At 23.8% G+C, this 17217-nt stretch overlaps 1 long non-coding RNA gene across 1 annotated transcript in view; it reads right to left on the bottom strand.

The window, feature by feature from the left end:
- Positions 1-17217, bottom strand: part of LOC129606981 (uncharacterized) — a 166904-nt gene that overhangs the window by 85753 nt on the left and 63934 nt on the right. Inside the window, exon 2 of the long non-coding RNA XR_008696789.1 lies at positions 14004-14849. This is a non-coding gene — a long non-coding RNA (uncharacterized LOC129606981). The remainder of the gene's footprint in view (positions 1-14003; positions 14850-17217) is intronic.

Raw genomic sequence — 17217 nt, 5'->3', positions numbered from 1 at the left:
CAAAAAAAAAATAAAATTAAATCCTCTTGGAATTCGATCGATTATAAAATCGAATCGATAATTTGCCCTTGAAATAAGCAAACAAAAAAAATTCTTTCAAATATAAATTATTGAAGCATATGCGAGAGAACGAAAAAAAAATTGAATTTGAATAATTTAAAATTTTAAATTGATAATATTATATTAATTATGTATGTATAATGTACACGTGTACCATAATACATAATTTATTGTGTATCTATAGATAGAATTTATTATAACACTTTACGCCTTAATGAGCATTTTTGTTGTTTAATTATTTGTATTACTTACACTATCACCAGGAAGTGTAAATACCTATAATTTAATAATAAATAAATAATTTTAAAAGTTTTATTACTTTATTATTGAATTGATGGAATTCATTTATTAATTTATATCCGTGAGCTATAAATAATCCTGTAGAGAAATCAGTAAATAATATTGAACATCTCAAAAATATAAATAGATACTTATAGGAATTTCTTTTTTAAATTCAATTTTCCAAATAGATTTTGTATCTTAATTGAAATTATAATCTGTTATTATTTTACCAGATAGATCCTTCAAATTTAAATCTAATAAATTGTTTACTTAAATCTAAAAATATTAAGTATTAATAATAATTAAATATTGACATACAAATTTCAAAAATATTTTAGCATTCACTTATTATTTTCTATAAAATATTCACTTAGCTGTTCTATAAAACATAAAATATTTTAGAATTTATTAGAATGTTAAGATAATTAAAATATTTTCCCTCATCAAACATCAAACAAAAGTATAAGTTATAAACTTTAATTTATGATTAAATAGCATATCACTTTTCATATCATATCACTTTCATTATATGAATTTAAAATTACAAAATTAGGAACATAGAGTTGTACAAAATTAGAACATAGAGAAAAATAGAGTTGATCATGTCAACTTTTTAATACCAGTACGAACCTGTTATCCTTTGTGGAAACAAATATGCCTTAGGTAGCTGACTATGAGAGAGTCTATGACTTTAAGTTTTCTTATTTCCATATTAATTTATGTACTGTAATCAAAATTTCACTACTACATTTTTAATAGTTTCTAAAATAACTTATGAAGTTATAGGGTAAAATAACCATTTAGGGTAGATATTCGAGCTATTATATTGATAACTTCCAATTTATCAATATAATGGTTCAGCATTTACTATAATAAAGCATTTACGAAAAATTGGTGAGCCTAGCTCAATAAGTTTTTCAGCTATCATTGGTACTCACGGACGGACGGTCATACGAACAAACACAGTTAAATCAACCCAGAATTCGACGGTAAGTAAAATTTATAATATCCTTCGAACATCCGTTCGCCCGGGTAAAAACATGGGTATTTTTTATCATAACATGCGTTAACGATTTAACACAAATTAGATATTGTTAAAGTCAAAATCAAAATTTACTTAACCTTAAATTATTGTCAAAATTTAAAACATAAAGAGTTTTATAATACCCACTCTAAGACTTGAATTTAAGTATGTGTCTTTATTTTATAAAACAAAGCGTCATACTTTTAATGCTATCTTGCCATATATGAGCTTCTTTTAGAGAATGTTTGAAATAGCCCCTTCCTATATACCCATATAAATTTGAAAGGAAAATTTTGCGTGTGTTTAATTTCTACATATATCAGTTGACAAAGAAATAAATTTGGGTCAAACCAATGGTTTGTATTGTAGCACTTTTATCTTCAACAAGTGAAAACTCTGACTTAAATACAGTGAAGTACCTATCACACTATTAAAGTTATTTTCATTTATACACAAAGCTATTTCTAGGATTGCATATATTTAGGATGATGCATACGTGCAGTCTTTAAAGTAAAGCAAAAATTATAAAGAGGGGTTAACATAATGCTCGATTTTAAAGGTTAATTGTGTGAGTTAAGAAAATAATTACATTTTTTAATGTCATGGAATTTACCGTTAGCTTCTTGTGTTTATAGAAATTTGAAAAAGCTTGCGGTTTCGGAAATATATGGTGTCAAAAATTCAAATTTTACCAATTTCAAGAGGCGATAACTTGAGAGGGGGTGGAGATGGCAAAAAATTTTCCTCTAACGAAATGAACTACTTATTAATGTCTAAAAGCCTCTTTCAAGCTTCTACAGGTTGGGATCTAAAAGAAAAAAGAAATCAAAAATTTGGAAAAAAAGGAATTTAGATAACGGTAAATTTGACGGCCATTTTGTTTTCTAAAGTTTAACTATAGTATACCGCGCTAGGGAAAGCAAGCCGCTGCTTTTCTGCGTTTGCAAAATTTCGAAAATGCTTATGGTTTCATTGCAACAAATAGTTAAAAAGGCCGGTTTTAGGGTTTTGGGGGGTATAACTTCTAGAGGGGGGAGATTGGTAAAAATTTTGTTCTACGAAAATAACGTTTCTAGTAAAGATGTATGTACATACAAAATTTCAGCTTTCTATCTTTAAGGGTGTAGAAGTTTTGTAAACAGACACACGGACAGACGGACGGACAGAGTGAAACTAACAAGCACTTTTTTTCAAAAATTTTTTGGAAAAGTGCTAAAAACAAGTTTCTATTTTAAATTGTTTATATAATAAAATTACATTCATTCATACTGTATAGAAGACAGATATTATACATACATACATATATACATAGATAATAGATATATTACTCGTATATACGCAGTGTATTGAAATAACAATAAATACATATGTAAATATTTTGAATTTATTGCTGTTACCGACTACGTGTGTCATGACAAGCGGCCTTGTAAAATTTTCGGTATGTAAAATTCTAAGAAATTTCTACATAAAACTCATAAATTTCAAAAATAGAATAAAATATAATGTAAAGCCAATATATAAATTCTTTGAAAATTCGCTTTTATGTTAAAAATTCTTATAAAATGTCATCTCTTTAAAAATTGATTAGTTATGTAAAGTAATGATTTATAAAAAAAAAATATTTTGAACATTTTAATATTTTTTTTAAATAAAATATGAAAATTTATTTGAAAATGTTAAATTTGGATAAATTAAAGTAAAATTTTTTCATAATCAATGGCATGGGATTCGACGAGGCTTTGATAAATAACTGATGTAGGTACATTTATAAGGACTGCCACAAATTTCATTAAAAATTTGCTACAGTTTTAACAAATAATCAAAATATTTATATTTAAGTTTTTATGTCACTTAAGTACCAAGTTATTGGTACGGCTGATTTGATATAAAATGCGATTTATTCAATTTCATGATTTCAAATTTTATAGTGTTTTTTGAGATAAAGACGGAGGTTGCCTTAATTTCTATATAAAACTTCAATAGAATTTCTTAAAAACTATGATTGTTACATTTTTAGACATAAATAAATATTATAATAATAAAGTTATTAATCAAAATTTCTATTACTTATTTTAACGATTTTTGTATTCAATAGAAATGTTAAAATACGAAACTTCGAAAGCTACTCATATCATATTAAGAAATTCAAACTGCAATACTAATGCTTAACACAAACTACACATACTGTTGAAGAAAACAAGAGATTGTTTAAAGCAGTGTAACAATTATTATTTTTTACAATTATTCATTAGTAAGGGTAATCACATAGTACACGCCGATACTACATATTGCTTTTAAATCAGACTTTTGATTGAACTCTATCGAATAAATCTTTAAAATTTTGTATTTTTCTAAAAATCACTAAACTACCTAATTAATTTCACATGAATTCAATTGAAATATTTGTCATTACTATTTTACTATTAAATTGCAATAAAAATCTAATTAATTAAAATTTATAGTTTAATTTAGTAGGTATTCGGCAGTTACAAGAACACGCCTCTGTCAACAGAAGCCTACTATTTTACTCTTAAAAGTTGGTAATTTCAATTGCAAAAATTTTTTGCAATTGAAGCGAATCGCATGCCTGTACCAAAAAAATTTAGTTGAAGGAATAACGTTAAGTATACAAAACAATTCTTCTGTATAATGTCATTTTCGATGTACCATGTTATACTAAACGATTTCCAAAATAGAATCTTTTCTAAATAATAATTAAATAAAAAAGACATGTACTTTCCTATACGCTATATATTTGGGAAATTATAAAAACTTGTAAATTATCGGCATATGGCGTGTGTCGTTATGGTTAAATCTTATTTGTAAATTAAATTTAATTAAAAATGTCCACATTTCGATTCGAAAATTAAATTCAGAAAAAAGAAAAAGATTGGCAGTATTAAAATACAAACACACATAACTGCCAAACTGTAAAACCAAAGTTATCATGATTTACAATTGTAAATTTTCTATCGTAAAATTAAAGAAAAAAAAAACACACACACATAGCAAAATTTCTTTCAATGTCTTTTTCGAAGAAGTTATTTTGATCTAGCTTCTTTCTTCCATTATTCCCATTTTATATTATTGAATCAATACGGTTTCATTCAAATAATTGAATCATTGAAAATTCACTTTATATCCTGATACAGTTTCTCTACTCTGACATGAGAAAAACAATCTTTTCAATAAAAAACCAAAAAAAAAAAAAGAGAAAAATTCAAAACAAAATAAGAAACCCATAAAACCCATAAAGTAACAAACGAATAAACGACAAACGTTCTAAAATGCATTTAGAATTGCAAATTAATTTTTGTATCATTCTTTTGCCTGAATAATCAATTGATTTTTGGCTTAAATTTCTCCAAGTAAAATGTCCTTACACACAATTATTCATATACATACATACTTGTTACATATATGTATATATTAAAGTATTTTTACGTGTTTCATGTTTATGTATAAGTTCATGAAATTCTTCAATATGCTTGTTGCATTTCAAAATGTTTTATTCTTTTCTATACCTAGTATTGACATGTAACAATTCAGAACAAAACAAATTCAGTCTAAAATTTTAATTTTGTAATGCAGCACATTTCCATTTTATATAAAATATTGAGATAACTTATAAATGCTAAATTAGGAATTTAATAATTAAGAGAAAAATGTCATTACAATTTTGAAAAAAAAAATCTGTTTAAAATAATTGAGTTATTATTGCAAAATTTCTATTAAAAATGAAAGCTCTTAAGCGTTTTCGTTTCTAAATACATAAATGATTACAATATTTTTGTTAAATTTAAGTAAGATTTTAACATAAGTAAAAAACGAGTTCAGTTTCCTGTTATCTTCTCTTGCAAATAACATTTGACATCTTAAAAAATACAGAAACAACTACATATATTAAAAATCAAATCAAAGATTAGAAGGAAGCCTGTATCGAAAAACCTAGGGTTTTTTTTTCAAAGAGTTATAAGTTATAAGAGATTTTCCGAACTACCCTAAAAATAAAGTAATGCTAATGATAATCCTGAAAATATCCCTACATGAATTGAACATTTCACTTTTCATTTTTAAAATTAAATTCTTTTTTTAATAGACAGACAGACGGCCCAGCAAAACTATAACAATTAAATTAAAAATAAAAATTACAATTTTTATTTTGAATCTTTTTTTTTGTTGGCAATGTGATTCGTAAAAAGTAAAACAATGCTATAAATTTACGGAGTAGCTGGCAATAGCAAAAATGTCTGTCAAATTTGTATAAATAATGCAATAAAGAGAAGAAATGTGTATTTTTTTTTTGTTGGGAAAGGAAAATAAACCTGCAAATCTACTAAATATGTATGTTCAGTTAATTCAAATATTTTTTCAATTTACCGTTCCATTTCAACGCTTTAAAAATTTTAAAAATCATTCTAGCAAATAGACATACATAGCTACATAATATGTACATTGGATACGTACATACTTGGAACCGTGTATATATGAATATTTTTTTACAGACATTTTATAGGAATATAAATATTACATGTATGGGAGTATGTATTCAAGCATATGTGTTTAAAATACAGAAAACAATTCCAAATAGTTCTGGTTTCTATTTTGGTCAAATGGTGAGTATAATATTGAAGATATTTTCAAGTAAAATAAATTTCTTTAAACATAGCTGCTAAGTTTATTCACCAGCCAACTAAATAGCCATTATATCTACAATATACTGTTAATTATTTTTGATTCCCAGGGAACAAATTTCAAAATTTTAACCAGCAAAACTATACCTGAACAATTTAAATTTTCAGTCTTAAAAACAAAACTTTGATATTGTTTAATGTCCAAATGAAACTTAATTTACTGAAAGTGCATTGCTGTTGTTATAATTTTATGATAATTTTTTCGAGTAATATTAATATGCGCACATTGTTGAAATTCTCTAATTTAATTCTACATCATTCAAGAATAATTTTTTAAATGTTTCAAAATTTCTAATCACAAAATGTCACGAGGCATTGCAGTATAAACAAATAAAGCTTTTGTAAGAAAACTATAGTTTCCTGTCCTTGTTAATTTGTAAATTAATTTTTTCTCATGAATAAACGAACACAGAAAAATCACGTTTTATAAAATTTTTACGTATATACTTATATATTCCATATAACCCTTGATAGCACTAAATATACATAAGTTCTTACCAAATAAGAATCGATCCTAAAGTGTTGCAAAAAATTTTTTTAATAAAAACTAAAAAAAATTCAAGTATAGAAGTGTAAAAATTTTATTAAATTGACATAGAAATGTCTTCAATATCCCTATGTCATACACTCAATATGCCTTATCCTGTATTTTATGTCGTTAAATATGAAATCAATGAAAATTTTATACTTCAATGTATATGTATAAATGTCATTGTTTTACTCAATTGAATATTTTTGTATTTTATTTTTCAAATAATCAAGGCTAAAGAAATCATGTCAAAAAGAAAAAAAAAATAAATAGAAGAGAAAAAATATTGTCTATTTTCAGCATAAAAAAATTATTTTTTAAAATTTTTGCTTGTCATTTCATTGAAACTTTTTAAATTTTATATTTATACAATTGTTCCAGTCGAATAGTTTTATTACACAAGAATAAGTGAATCAATTTTGTGCTATATACTAAGCATAAGCAAACAATTTTAATTTATCTTTGAATGAAATCTCTACAGATTACAACAAGTAGAGTTCAACACATTTAAATATACTAAGGTATGTCCAAAATACTATAAAATTTGCTATTTGCATAAAATTATTTCTTTAAAATCAGCAAATATTTTAGTTTTTTCAATAAAATTTAAAATCTATAAACACTTAAGGGATAACGTTAGATTGAGCCAAATAATTTAAATAAAATAAGCTTTGAGGATTTTTTTTTAAATTTTAAGTTTTGAATTTAATTTAGTAATTGTTATTTTACTAATTGAATTTCTTAGGTCTTCCTTTTTTTCTTTACATATGAGTTAACTTAACTAATGTTTAACCGATTAGTTCAAATTAGAGTAAGTAATTCAATACTAAATCTAATTTATGTTACCCGATAATACTAAATTTGTTAAAATCTATTCTAATCTACAAGATCTTAATAGAGGAAACAAAAATTTAACAGTCAGTGTTGACTCTATCGACGTCCGTCAATAAATTTTCTATGATTTGATTAAAATTCAATAGAACATGCATCATTTACACGTCCGTGAATTTTGTTGTTAGGAAAATTATAATGTCATCCATTTCGTAAAAAACGAATTCCTTAAACAATTTTTATTGTTTAACTTTAACTGTGGCTATTTCGCCAGAATATCAAAAGTTACATTTTTAAGTAGAATGACCTTCTTTGGATATAAATGTATAACAGTTTAATAATCTTGAAAATATATTAAATATAATAGTAGGTACTTGCTTACATTTAATAAACATTAAAAATTATTTATTTTATATTAAATACAAAATTCAATAAAATATATGAAAAAATTTTTAAGTCCTTTTACAAGGATAATATTATCATATTTTAATACAGCAAAAATTAAGTACAAGTTTTTCACTAAAAAATCTGTTGATCAAGGATTTTTTAAGTTTTCACCATTTTAATAACCAAAAGCTTTATAAAAATAAATCAATAATTTAAATTTTTACAAAAATAACTCTCATTAACTGTAAATTGTATATTGCACCATTGTGAACAATTTTGGATATAATTATTTTGACTTTTGCTTGCTTGAACAATGCAATAAAAACAAAGAAAAATTTTTTTTGTAAATTTCATTTTAAAATTCATAATATTAAAATATTATTGTTTAAATTACGGTAATTGTTCTTAAGCTATTGTTCTTAGGCTGCCCTAAAGTTTATCAGATCAACTCTGTATTTTCGCTAAAGCCCTCTTATAGTCTTTATTTTTAATTCAAAATCATTTTATTTTTTCTATCTCCTTTTTTTTTATTATTTTTTTCATAAATTTCTATAGTCACATTGGTATCGATGTCAATGACTATGAATTTCTACGATGATAATGTTAATTTTACTTAATCTTTTACTTTTCTTTTAAGAGAAAAAATGTTCAAGTTTAGAGCAATTTGGCTCTACATACACACATAGCAAATGCTTTTAATACAACAGGAGAAAAAATGAAAATATTTTAAAAGAAAAACATAAAAAAACAGAAATTAAGTTTTAAATAAGAAAAAAAATGAGTACTTTTGCCGGAACGTTTCTTTTTTTTAAGTTTTGAAGCTTCTTCTTCAAAAACTTTTCCATAATATTGGGTCTTTTATTTTCTCAATTTCCTTTATTCAACACAATATCATGATAGCAACCAAGTACACATAAAGTTTTTTTGGGAAAAAACGGATAATTTTTTTAAGGCTTCTTAATTTCTTTACACATTTTTTCTTCTTTCATTTAACATAACTACACTTTACCGTTATTATACATAGTAATGTAATATGTATATAGTGAAGAAATCGAGACAAAAAATATTGTGTCCATTTGCCCTATGAAAAAAAAAACTTAAAGATATCTGATGTTTAAATGTATGTAAATTATTGTTATAACATAGTTTTTCCCTCCATTCAAATTTTTATATTTTCAATTTTTTTTTAATAGTAGCATAACAAAATATATAAGCACAAGTATACATACATACAAATTCGTATATAAAACATTAAGATTAACTGGTAGAAAGGAAAAAACTTTATTTATTCCTAAAGGTCGTAAGAGGCGGTATATTAAGTATTTTGCTTTATCTCTTGCTCTCCCGCCCGCACTCATTCTACTGCTGTGTTTTGTGCATTAATGTATTGCTTGAGGGTATTTTTTTCTATAATAACGAGAAAAAAAAAAAACAAGAATTTTTTTTTTTAAATCCTTGACAAAAGGACTTCTTTTATAAATGTTACAAAATAAAAAAAAATAATAAAAAAATGTAAAAATGAGAAGAGGAAAAATAGGATATGTAAAATAGGGAAAAAATTAGAGCAAATATTGTATGTCCGAAGTTAGAAAAAAAAAACGGAAAAAAACATAAGTTTTGGTACCTACGGTTGAAATACGGCACAAAAACAAAATTTTTTTCTAGACTTGGGGAGAAAAAAATCTTGCTTTTCTTTCCATTGGAAATGATAAGTTTTCTTTTTTTTTTTTACTTATTATTTTGCTTCATGTTTATTTCTTAATTTATTGAAACGTGAAAAGTTCTTTGCTCCTGATTTTGATATAGAACCGGGTTTTCTTTAAATAAAAACCCTTTTCAACGCATTATTATTATAAATTTGTCGGTAAAATGAATTTTGTTAAATTTTCGATATTAAATTTGATATGCAAATGAATTAGAATGGTCCGTCAATTAAATAATATACTCGTACTGTGGATTTTCTTGCAATAATTTTAAAAGAAAATTTTTGAAATTGAGGCGATCTTTAGAAACTTCAAAAAATCGCTATGAATTTAACGAAAACTCTATTAATCAATTGAATACGCTTAAAGTGCGTCATATGCTACTTACTACTCCTACAAGTTCAAGTATTTAGGGGAAAGAAATTTCTTAATTTACTCTTTCTTGTTACGTTTCTCTTATCAAATTCCTCAAACGGCATATAAAATTGAATTAAATTTTAATGATTCTTCAGATATACAGTGGTTTAAAGTTAATTGTATAGGAATAAACAGATACCAAAAACTGGTACATTAAAATATATAATTTGCATTAATTTCGAAATTCTTTTTAATCTTTTTTTTGTATACATCAGCCATATTAAGCATACATTTAAATTCTATTAAACCACTCTTAGTATATGAAAATAAACAACAATTTCTTGAAAATTATTAACATCTTTCACGAAAAGTTAAATCTAAGATCAAATCCATTTAATCAAAAATGTAATTTTAATAGCAGATTAATCTTAAAATATTAAGATAAATGCATTTTAAAATAATAATAAATTGATTATATATTCGAAATAATTTCAGACTTAACCAAAATTTGCTCTTCTCTTTATCAATATATCTATCTAAAAAGGTGAAGAAAGAGAATGAAAAACATCTCATATATTTTTAGACAATTTGATTTACGATTACATTTTTATCTCGCCCTCATTTTTCGATATTTATTATTTTATTTTCTTAAATCTGCTTTTTAATTTTCTATTTTTCTGCCATTTTTATTCTCCTCATCCCTTCATCTTCATTCTTTTTTTTTTTTATTTTTTTCTACTTGGTCTTTGTCATATCAACTGATAAAATACCTCGTACAGATTGGAATATTTAAAATTGTTAAGGAAGTTTTTCGACAACCCATAAATTGTTTAAATTGAATTAAATAAAAGAAAAAAAAAATCTTTTTTTTTTTATAGTGAAAGGAATCCAAATGTCGACGACATTTTCAAATTATTTTTTCAAAAAAAAAAGACAAAAAAAATGAGAAAAAATACGAAAAAGATACTGGCATTCAGATATCAAAATGAAAGTAAATACAAAAACAAAATGGAATGAAATGGAAAAATAAAAGAAATTTTGTTTCTAAAAAATAAAAAAAAAGGAACTCACAATTTTAGTGAATACAAAAAAACAACAACAACATAACATTATAATCCTTTGATTTTCTCTTAAAATCCCTATTGAGGTTCATCCTTTATTAGATTATTAGATTTGATTTGAATTCTAGGTTTCCTTTTTCTATTTTTGAATTTTCCGATTAGAGATTATTATAAAATGGGAAAGTTTACTTCTGTTTTTTTGTTTTTCATTTTTCTTTTTGTTGATATTTAATTGAGATTTTAACTCAATTTCGTTTTTCTGTGTTGTTCATTTATAATATCCAGGAAATTAAAACATTTTTTTTTTTTGTTATAAATTTAAAATTTAACGTAACTTATTCCAGTTCGGTTCGCCTTTTTTTTTGTCGGGTAAACACAAAATATTTACTTTTCGCAATTGTGTCTAATGAAGTTTATGCTCGATTTTGTACCTTTGTATTTTAAAGTATGTATGTAATAAAAAGTAATTAATGCAAAGAAATTTAGTCAATTTTTTATAAAAGTCAAAATATAAGAGGTTTTCTCTGCAATTCTAAGGCGAAAATGTATGTTGCAAAATAATTTTTTTAAATTCGAAAATGTGAAAATTCAAGAAACCTAAAAACAAAGTGTTTGCATAAATGCAACAGTAAGTCATTATGAGACCTGGACATAAAAGGTCAGATGTAAACAAGTAAACTATAAAACGTGTCTTTTTTAATTAAATTTTTTCTCAGGTTTTATTTTCGAATTATAGGAAATTCGAAACACATTTTGTAAATTATCTCAATGTGATTCTAGACTTCGTAGAAAAGAAAGCTGTTCAAGTAGTTGTAATAATTGCTATTTTTCTAAAAGAATCTTAATATCACCACTTTACATACACACAATACGTTTTATGTGTTTCAATTACAAAATATTTTTTCATCGTTTTAATTTTCCCTTTTACTGGAATAATTTTTATATACCCACTTATTTAAAATATTTTGTTTTATATTTGAATGGAAAACCCTTAAAACGTAAGAAAATTGTAATTTTATTTTTAGAATACTTGTTACAACATAAGCAAACCAATTTTGATTTAATCTTTGGAATGGGTTTAACCTTACGAAACCTTGTTACCATAAAGTTTGACAAAGTGCTACAGTAATTCGTGATGAATTCAATTCAAAAGTAAAGTGTAAAAATAAATTTAATTCAAAATTGTTGCTTTTTATTTAAGTAAAGTTCATAATTATTTTTTAAAATAAAAAAAAATTTCTAATTATATCGAAATGCAATTTTCTCCTTTTCTTTAATTACTATTATATTTTTTTTATAATATTTTTATTATTAACATTTTTACACTAATTTCTAATAATTTCAAAAAGTATAAAAGTACTGTAGGTATATGTATGTAAAAATATACCTTAGCATAATAATAAACTTTTAATGAGAAAAAAAGTTAAATAAAATGTTATGAGGTTGTAAAATAATATAAAATGAGAACATAATTAATTTAACCTTTATAGCAATTACTTACAATTCAGAAAATAAATTTTCTCTGTCATCACCACACATTAACATGTATATAATATTAATATTATAATATAAAATACCGGAAGTTACCCGACTACAACAATTCAGCGTGCATTATGTATTAAAAATTATAATATAATCATTATTATGTGTCGATGCACTTAAGCACGAGTATAATCTATACTTACATACATATACATTCAGATTCATAACAGAACTTTTCTTTGTCTAATACGTTAAGTATTACCCTAATGCTCACACATTTATGTATGTGATATACATACATAAATGTGTGAGCATATATAAATACATACAAGTATATATTTGTGAACATAGAATTAATATAAAAAGTTATGGAATCAGATTTTGTACCAACACAAAAACACTTTGTAAATTATTAAAGGCAAAAATTTTTATAATTTCTTTGTTTTTTATACTAATTAATTTAAAAACGGATATTTAGCTTTCTATTTGCTTTATTTATGATGATTTTTTATTAGATATTTTTTATGCTTAATCAGGGCCGTAGAATTTATGTATCGGAGTTCTTTAGGGTTTCTGTGATAAAGTCTAATTGTTTATATAAGAATTTATGAATTCCAACAGGAAGTATCACTTAAATATCCCTGCATTTTCTTTTCTCAACTAAAAAAAATTCGCTTCGCCCCTGATATACACATGTATGTTTTGCATACACATACATACATAATATGTATGTATCTATGTAAGAATAATAAGCATGCAAAAGACGATTCAATACAATTTTTTTTATTCTAACAACACTGCTTCCATTTTGTTTTGTTTTTCCTTTCTACCTTCTCACATACTCACATATTTTTATATGTATTCACATTTTATCCTTTCTATACTTCGCTTTTTCTATTTTAATTTCATTATGGCTGGTTAATTTTCACTTTGATTACAATGATAATTAAAAAAATTAAAAAGAATGATTTCCATTTTTTAAAAGTTGATGAACTCAATTATACAAAATTAAATAACAGTGTTTATTATTTGAAAAAAAAAAAATTATTAAAATTTTACACAATTAATTTTTAAGTTTTGTTTATGGAACGTGTTTTTTTGCTTTTTCTTTTGCAATATGCTTTTCTCCTCCACCACCGGTATAAAAATAAATATGAAGCAGTTTATATTTTTGATTTCGATTCAATGCGAACTGAATCTAATGGAAATTTTTATCAACAATGTTATTAACGGTTAAATTTCATTTGCTCTTGATTTGTTATTAATTAAAAATTATGAAAGGATGATAGGTGAGTTCAAAGTTTATTTGCGCAATATGTTGAGTTTTTATTATAACTTTATTGAAAAAAAGTTCGATTTTTACATAATCGGTCAAATATTTCATATAAAATGCCAAAGATATTATACAACAAGCAAAGAAAAAAAAAATTTAAACCATTCTTTATATTGCATATACTAAGGGTTATTTAATACAAGAAAATTATTAATTATTATAAAAAATTAAAAATAAAAATTTATTGATTAATATTAAAAAATATGTACGTATATGTAAATAATTCCCATTGCTCTATGATAAAAATTAAAATTACTTACCTAGTTATGGGCTGGTCTCAATTCATAATGATCAACGTACGTATATTATTAAATTTTATGAATATTTTTTCTCAGCTCAATATGTTGTCGTAACTTTACGACTGCAACTTTAGACAACAAAATTTGATACCACACTTTACACGGATAACCCTTGCTCTAGTATTTTTTTAAAAGACGTTTTCTATTTAACGTTTAACAGATTGTTTCTTTGTTTACTGTTAGTTCCGAAAGGCTATGCTCTTACACTTAAATTATTACTCTTATTTTTAATTTTTATTTAAATTCTTTATGTAATTTTTGCCTTTCACTGTAACTTTTATTCATTTATATTATTAATTTATTTTTTTTTTTTCAATATAATAGTTTACTTAAATTATTTTCTTCTTTTTAGTATTCTAAGTTCAAAATAAAGAAAGCATTTAACAGATACACGAGCATACGTATGTTTGTTTGTTTAAATGAGTATTATGACTATTCTTAATTTTCACAATAAACATCAAAATTGACACACGCACACTTATTAATATAATTAATTAATTTATATATTTATACAACCATGTACATTTAATTATAATGAATTTTATATATGTGCAGCCAATTTTATTAATATATACATACATACATGTATATACTTAATTTTTGTATCTATCTATTGTAACATATGAGAAAAATAAATGAAAAAAATTTAGAGGAATAATTATTTTTCTCTTTTGTTTTCCTTTTTACTTTCCGTTTTACTTGTTTTTATCTTTTGACGGCGGTTAATTTTGGGGTTGTACGTTTGTCATAAATCATTAACAGAAGAAATCACTTTAATGTCACTGTATTTAATATTTTTGTTAAAATCTGAAAATAAAAAAGAAATGAAAAATCATTAAACATTAGAAGAGAATGTTGAAAAAAATGAACATATTACTTTTTTTTTTGTTTTTGTATTTTCATTTTTGCGCATTAAATGAAAATTATGTCTCAGCATGAATTAAAAAATTAATAGGTGCAAAAAAAACATTATTTAGAAAAGGGTGGACTAATCGAAACTCTGAAAATTTAAGTAAATAAAAATATTTAAATTAATTGCATACTTTTAGGATTGCTTTTTTATTTTTTGGATAAATTAATTTTTCTTTTAGGATTGCATTCTTTTAATTTAATATTTGTATTATAAATTTTAAATTAAATGTAATTCTTACATTTAAATTTTATCAAAATAAATTGAAATTAAAAAAACCTAATACTCTACAAAAATTCCAAAAAATTTTTATAAACATTCCAGAGATGTTATACTAGTTGTATATTACGTTATTTTTCTAGATCTCAGAATTGATTGCTAAAATACCTACTTAATTTGCAATCCTTTGTTACTTTTTCCCAAAATAATTATTTATTAAATGTTGCTTTAAGTGGAAATTTTCAAAAAATTAATTTCAGTTTCATTTAAATACCATTAATATGACAACCATCAGACAATTCAAATTCCGAAGAAGTTTTTAATTAAATTTATTTCAATTGACTTCCTACACTACATACAAAAAAATTTATAAAGAAGCCATGACTACAGAAAAAAGCAAACTTCAGTTCCTTTTAACCTTTTTGCATCAATTTATATTTCCTGAGTCTCTACCCACTTTGTTTGTATAGAAGAGTTTTTGATGAATGAAATTTCAAAATTATTTTATATTTATATGAATATAATTCTTAAAAAAATAACCAGGATCAAAGTTAATGAATTCTAAAATATTTATTAATTATAAATTTTGCTAATATAATTTTAAGCTTAATACATTTCACGAGCTCTTCTACATAATCGAAAATAGTAATAGGTTCTAAGTAAAATGAGTTTAAAATAAGTCTTAACTTGAATTTCGTTCAAGGAAATAAAAATCAGTATTACATAACATGTGGGTACATAAAATATGCATTATGAAAGATTTCGGGTGTTTTTGTTTTGGAATTCTAAGAAGAATAAGCAAAAACTTTAAAAGTTCTCACGTAATTTGTTCAGTATTCAACTGAAAATATTTAAAATACGTACGGGCATAATTTTTCTAATTTTAATAGCACACTTTTAGCTTATTTTTCTAGTAACTTAATATAAGCATGTGGAACATCACATACTCAGTTTACTCTTATTTAATCTAAAATTCTATTTCAGTCATATATTTAAAGAAATTTTCAAAAAAACAGACGCCTTTAAAAGACCACTCTAATTTTTATAGAATTTAACTTAAACGTTAGTCTTTTATTTTCATATTATTTTTGTATAATCTCGTTATATTTAATATTTCATCTCAAATAAATCATACTTTGTATTGTATTGTTATTATTATTTTGAAAAGACGTAAAGTACCTATGTATATAGAGTAGCTACTAACATAATGAATTTTTATTTTTGATACAATTATGTAGTTGTATAGATATTCATATGTACATAAAAGCATTGCGGACATATTAAAGTATCTACCTCTGATTTAGAGTATTTAGAATATTTATATGTAAAAGCACTCTATATATACAAATCACAATGCATAATAGCCTCTTAAGAACAGAAGAGAAATATAAAATGGCAGCAGTTTATATTGAAAAAAGAGAACATTATTGTAGGCAAATTTATATATTTATATTACATATATAGCCTTACATATTGTATTCCTTATATAGTAGAGAATATCTTAATATGGATATTATAAAAAGTGTGGAGCTATTAACAATTTGCATACTACACATATAGTATTTAATACGTATTTTTAAGAATTTTAGCCAATTTAATATGAGCTGCAATTGAACTTAAAGCTTAAACCTATTTAATTTAAAATTTATTAGAGAATCCTTTATATGTAGAACAGAATTATTTCAGTTTTAATTTGAAAATAAACACTTTGTTACAAATTTGTTAGGTACTTAGAATTAAAAGAAAAACATTTTTATGTATACCCGGTTAATGAGACAATACAACAGACTGTTACGATTCCTGTTGAAAAGAAATCCTATTAAATTGAAAACGAATAATTTTATTTTGTTCATATATTTTTTTTCTTTAATTATCATTAACCCAACAGGATTCACTTGCAGTACAATGCATTAGACTTTTATAAAATTTTAAAGTAATTGAACCAATTTACACTCTATGGTGTTAAAATTTTTATTTCAAGTAGGAAAATAATTGTTTCACAAAACTTTAGCTTACGAAAAATAGTCTCTTTTAATTTTCTTTTTC

Source organism: Condylostylus longicornis, unplaced genomic scaffold, assembly GCF_029603195.1.
Source record: "Condylostylus longicornis isolate FDR11 unplaced genomic scaffold, ASM2960319v2 ptg000023l, whole genome shotgun sequence".
Taxonomy (NCBI): domain Eukaryota; kingdom Metazoa; phylum Arthropoda; class Insecta; order Diptera; family Dolichopodidae; genus Condylostylus; species Condylostylus longicornis.
Note: the sequence above shows the minus strand (reverse complement) of the source record. Positions and strands in the feature narration are given on the sequence as shown.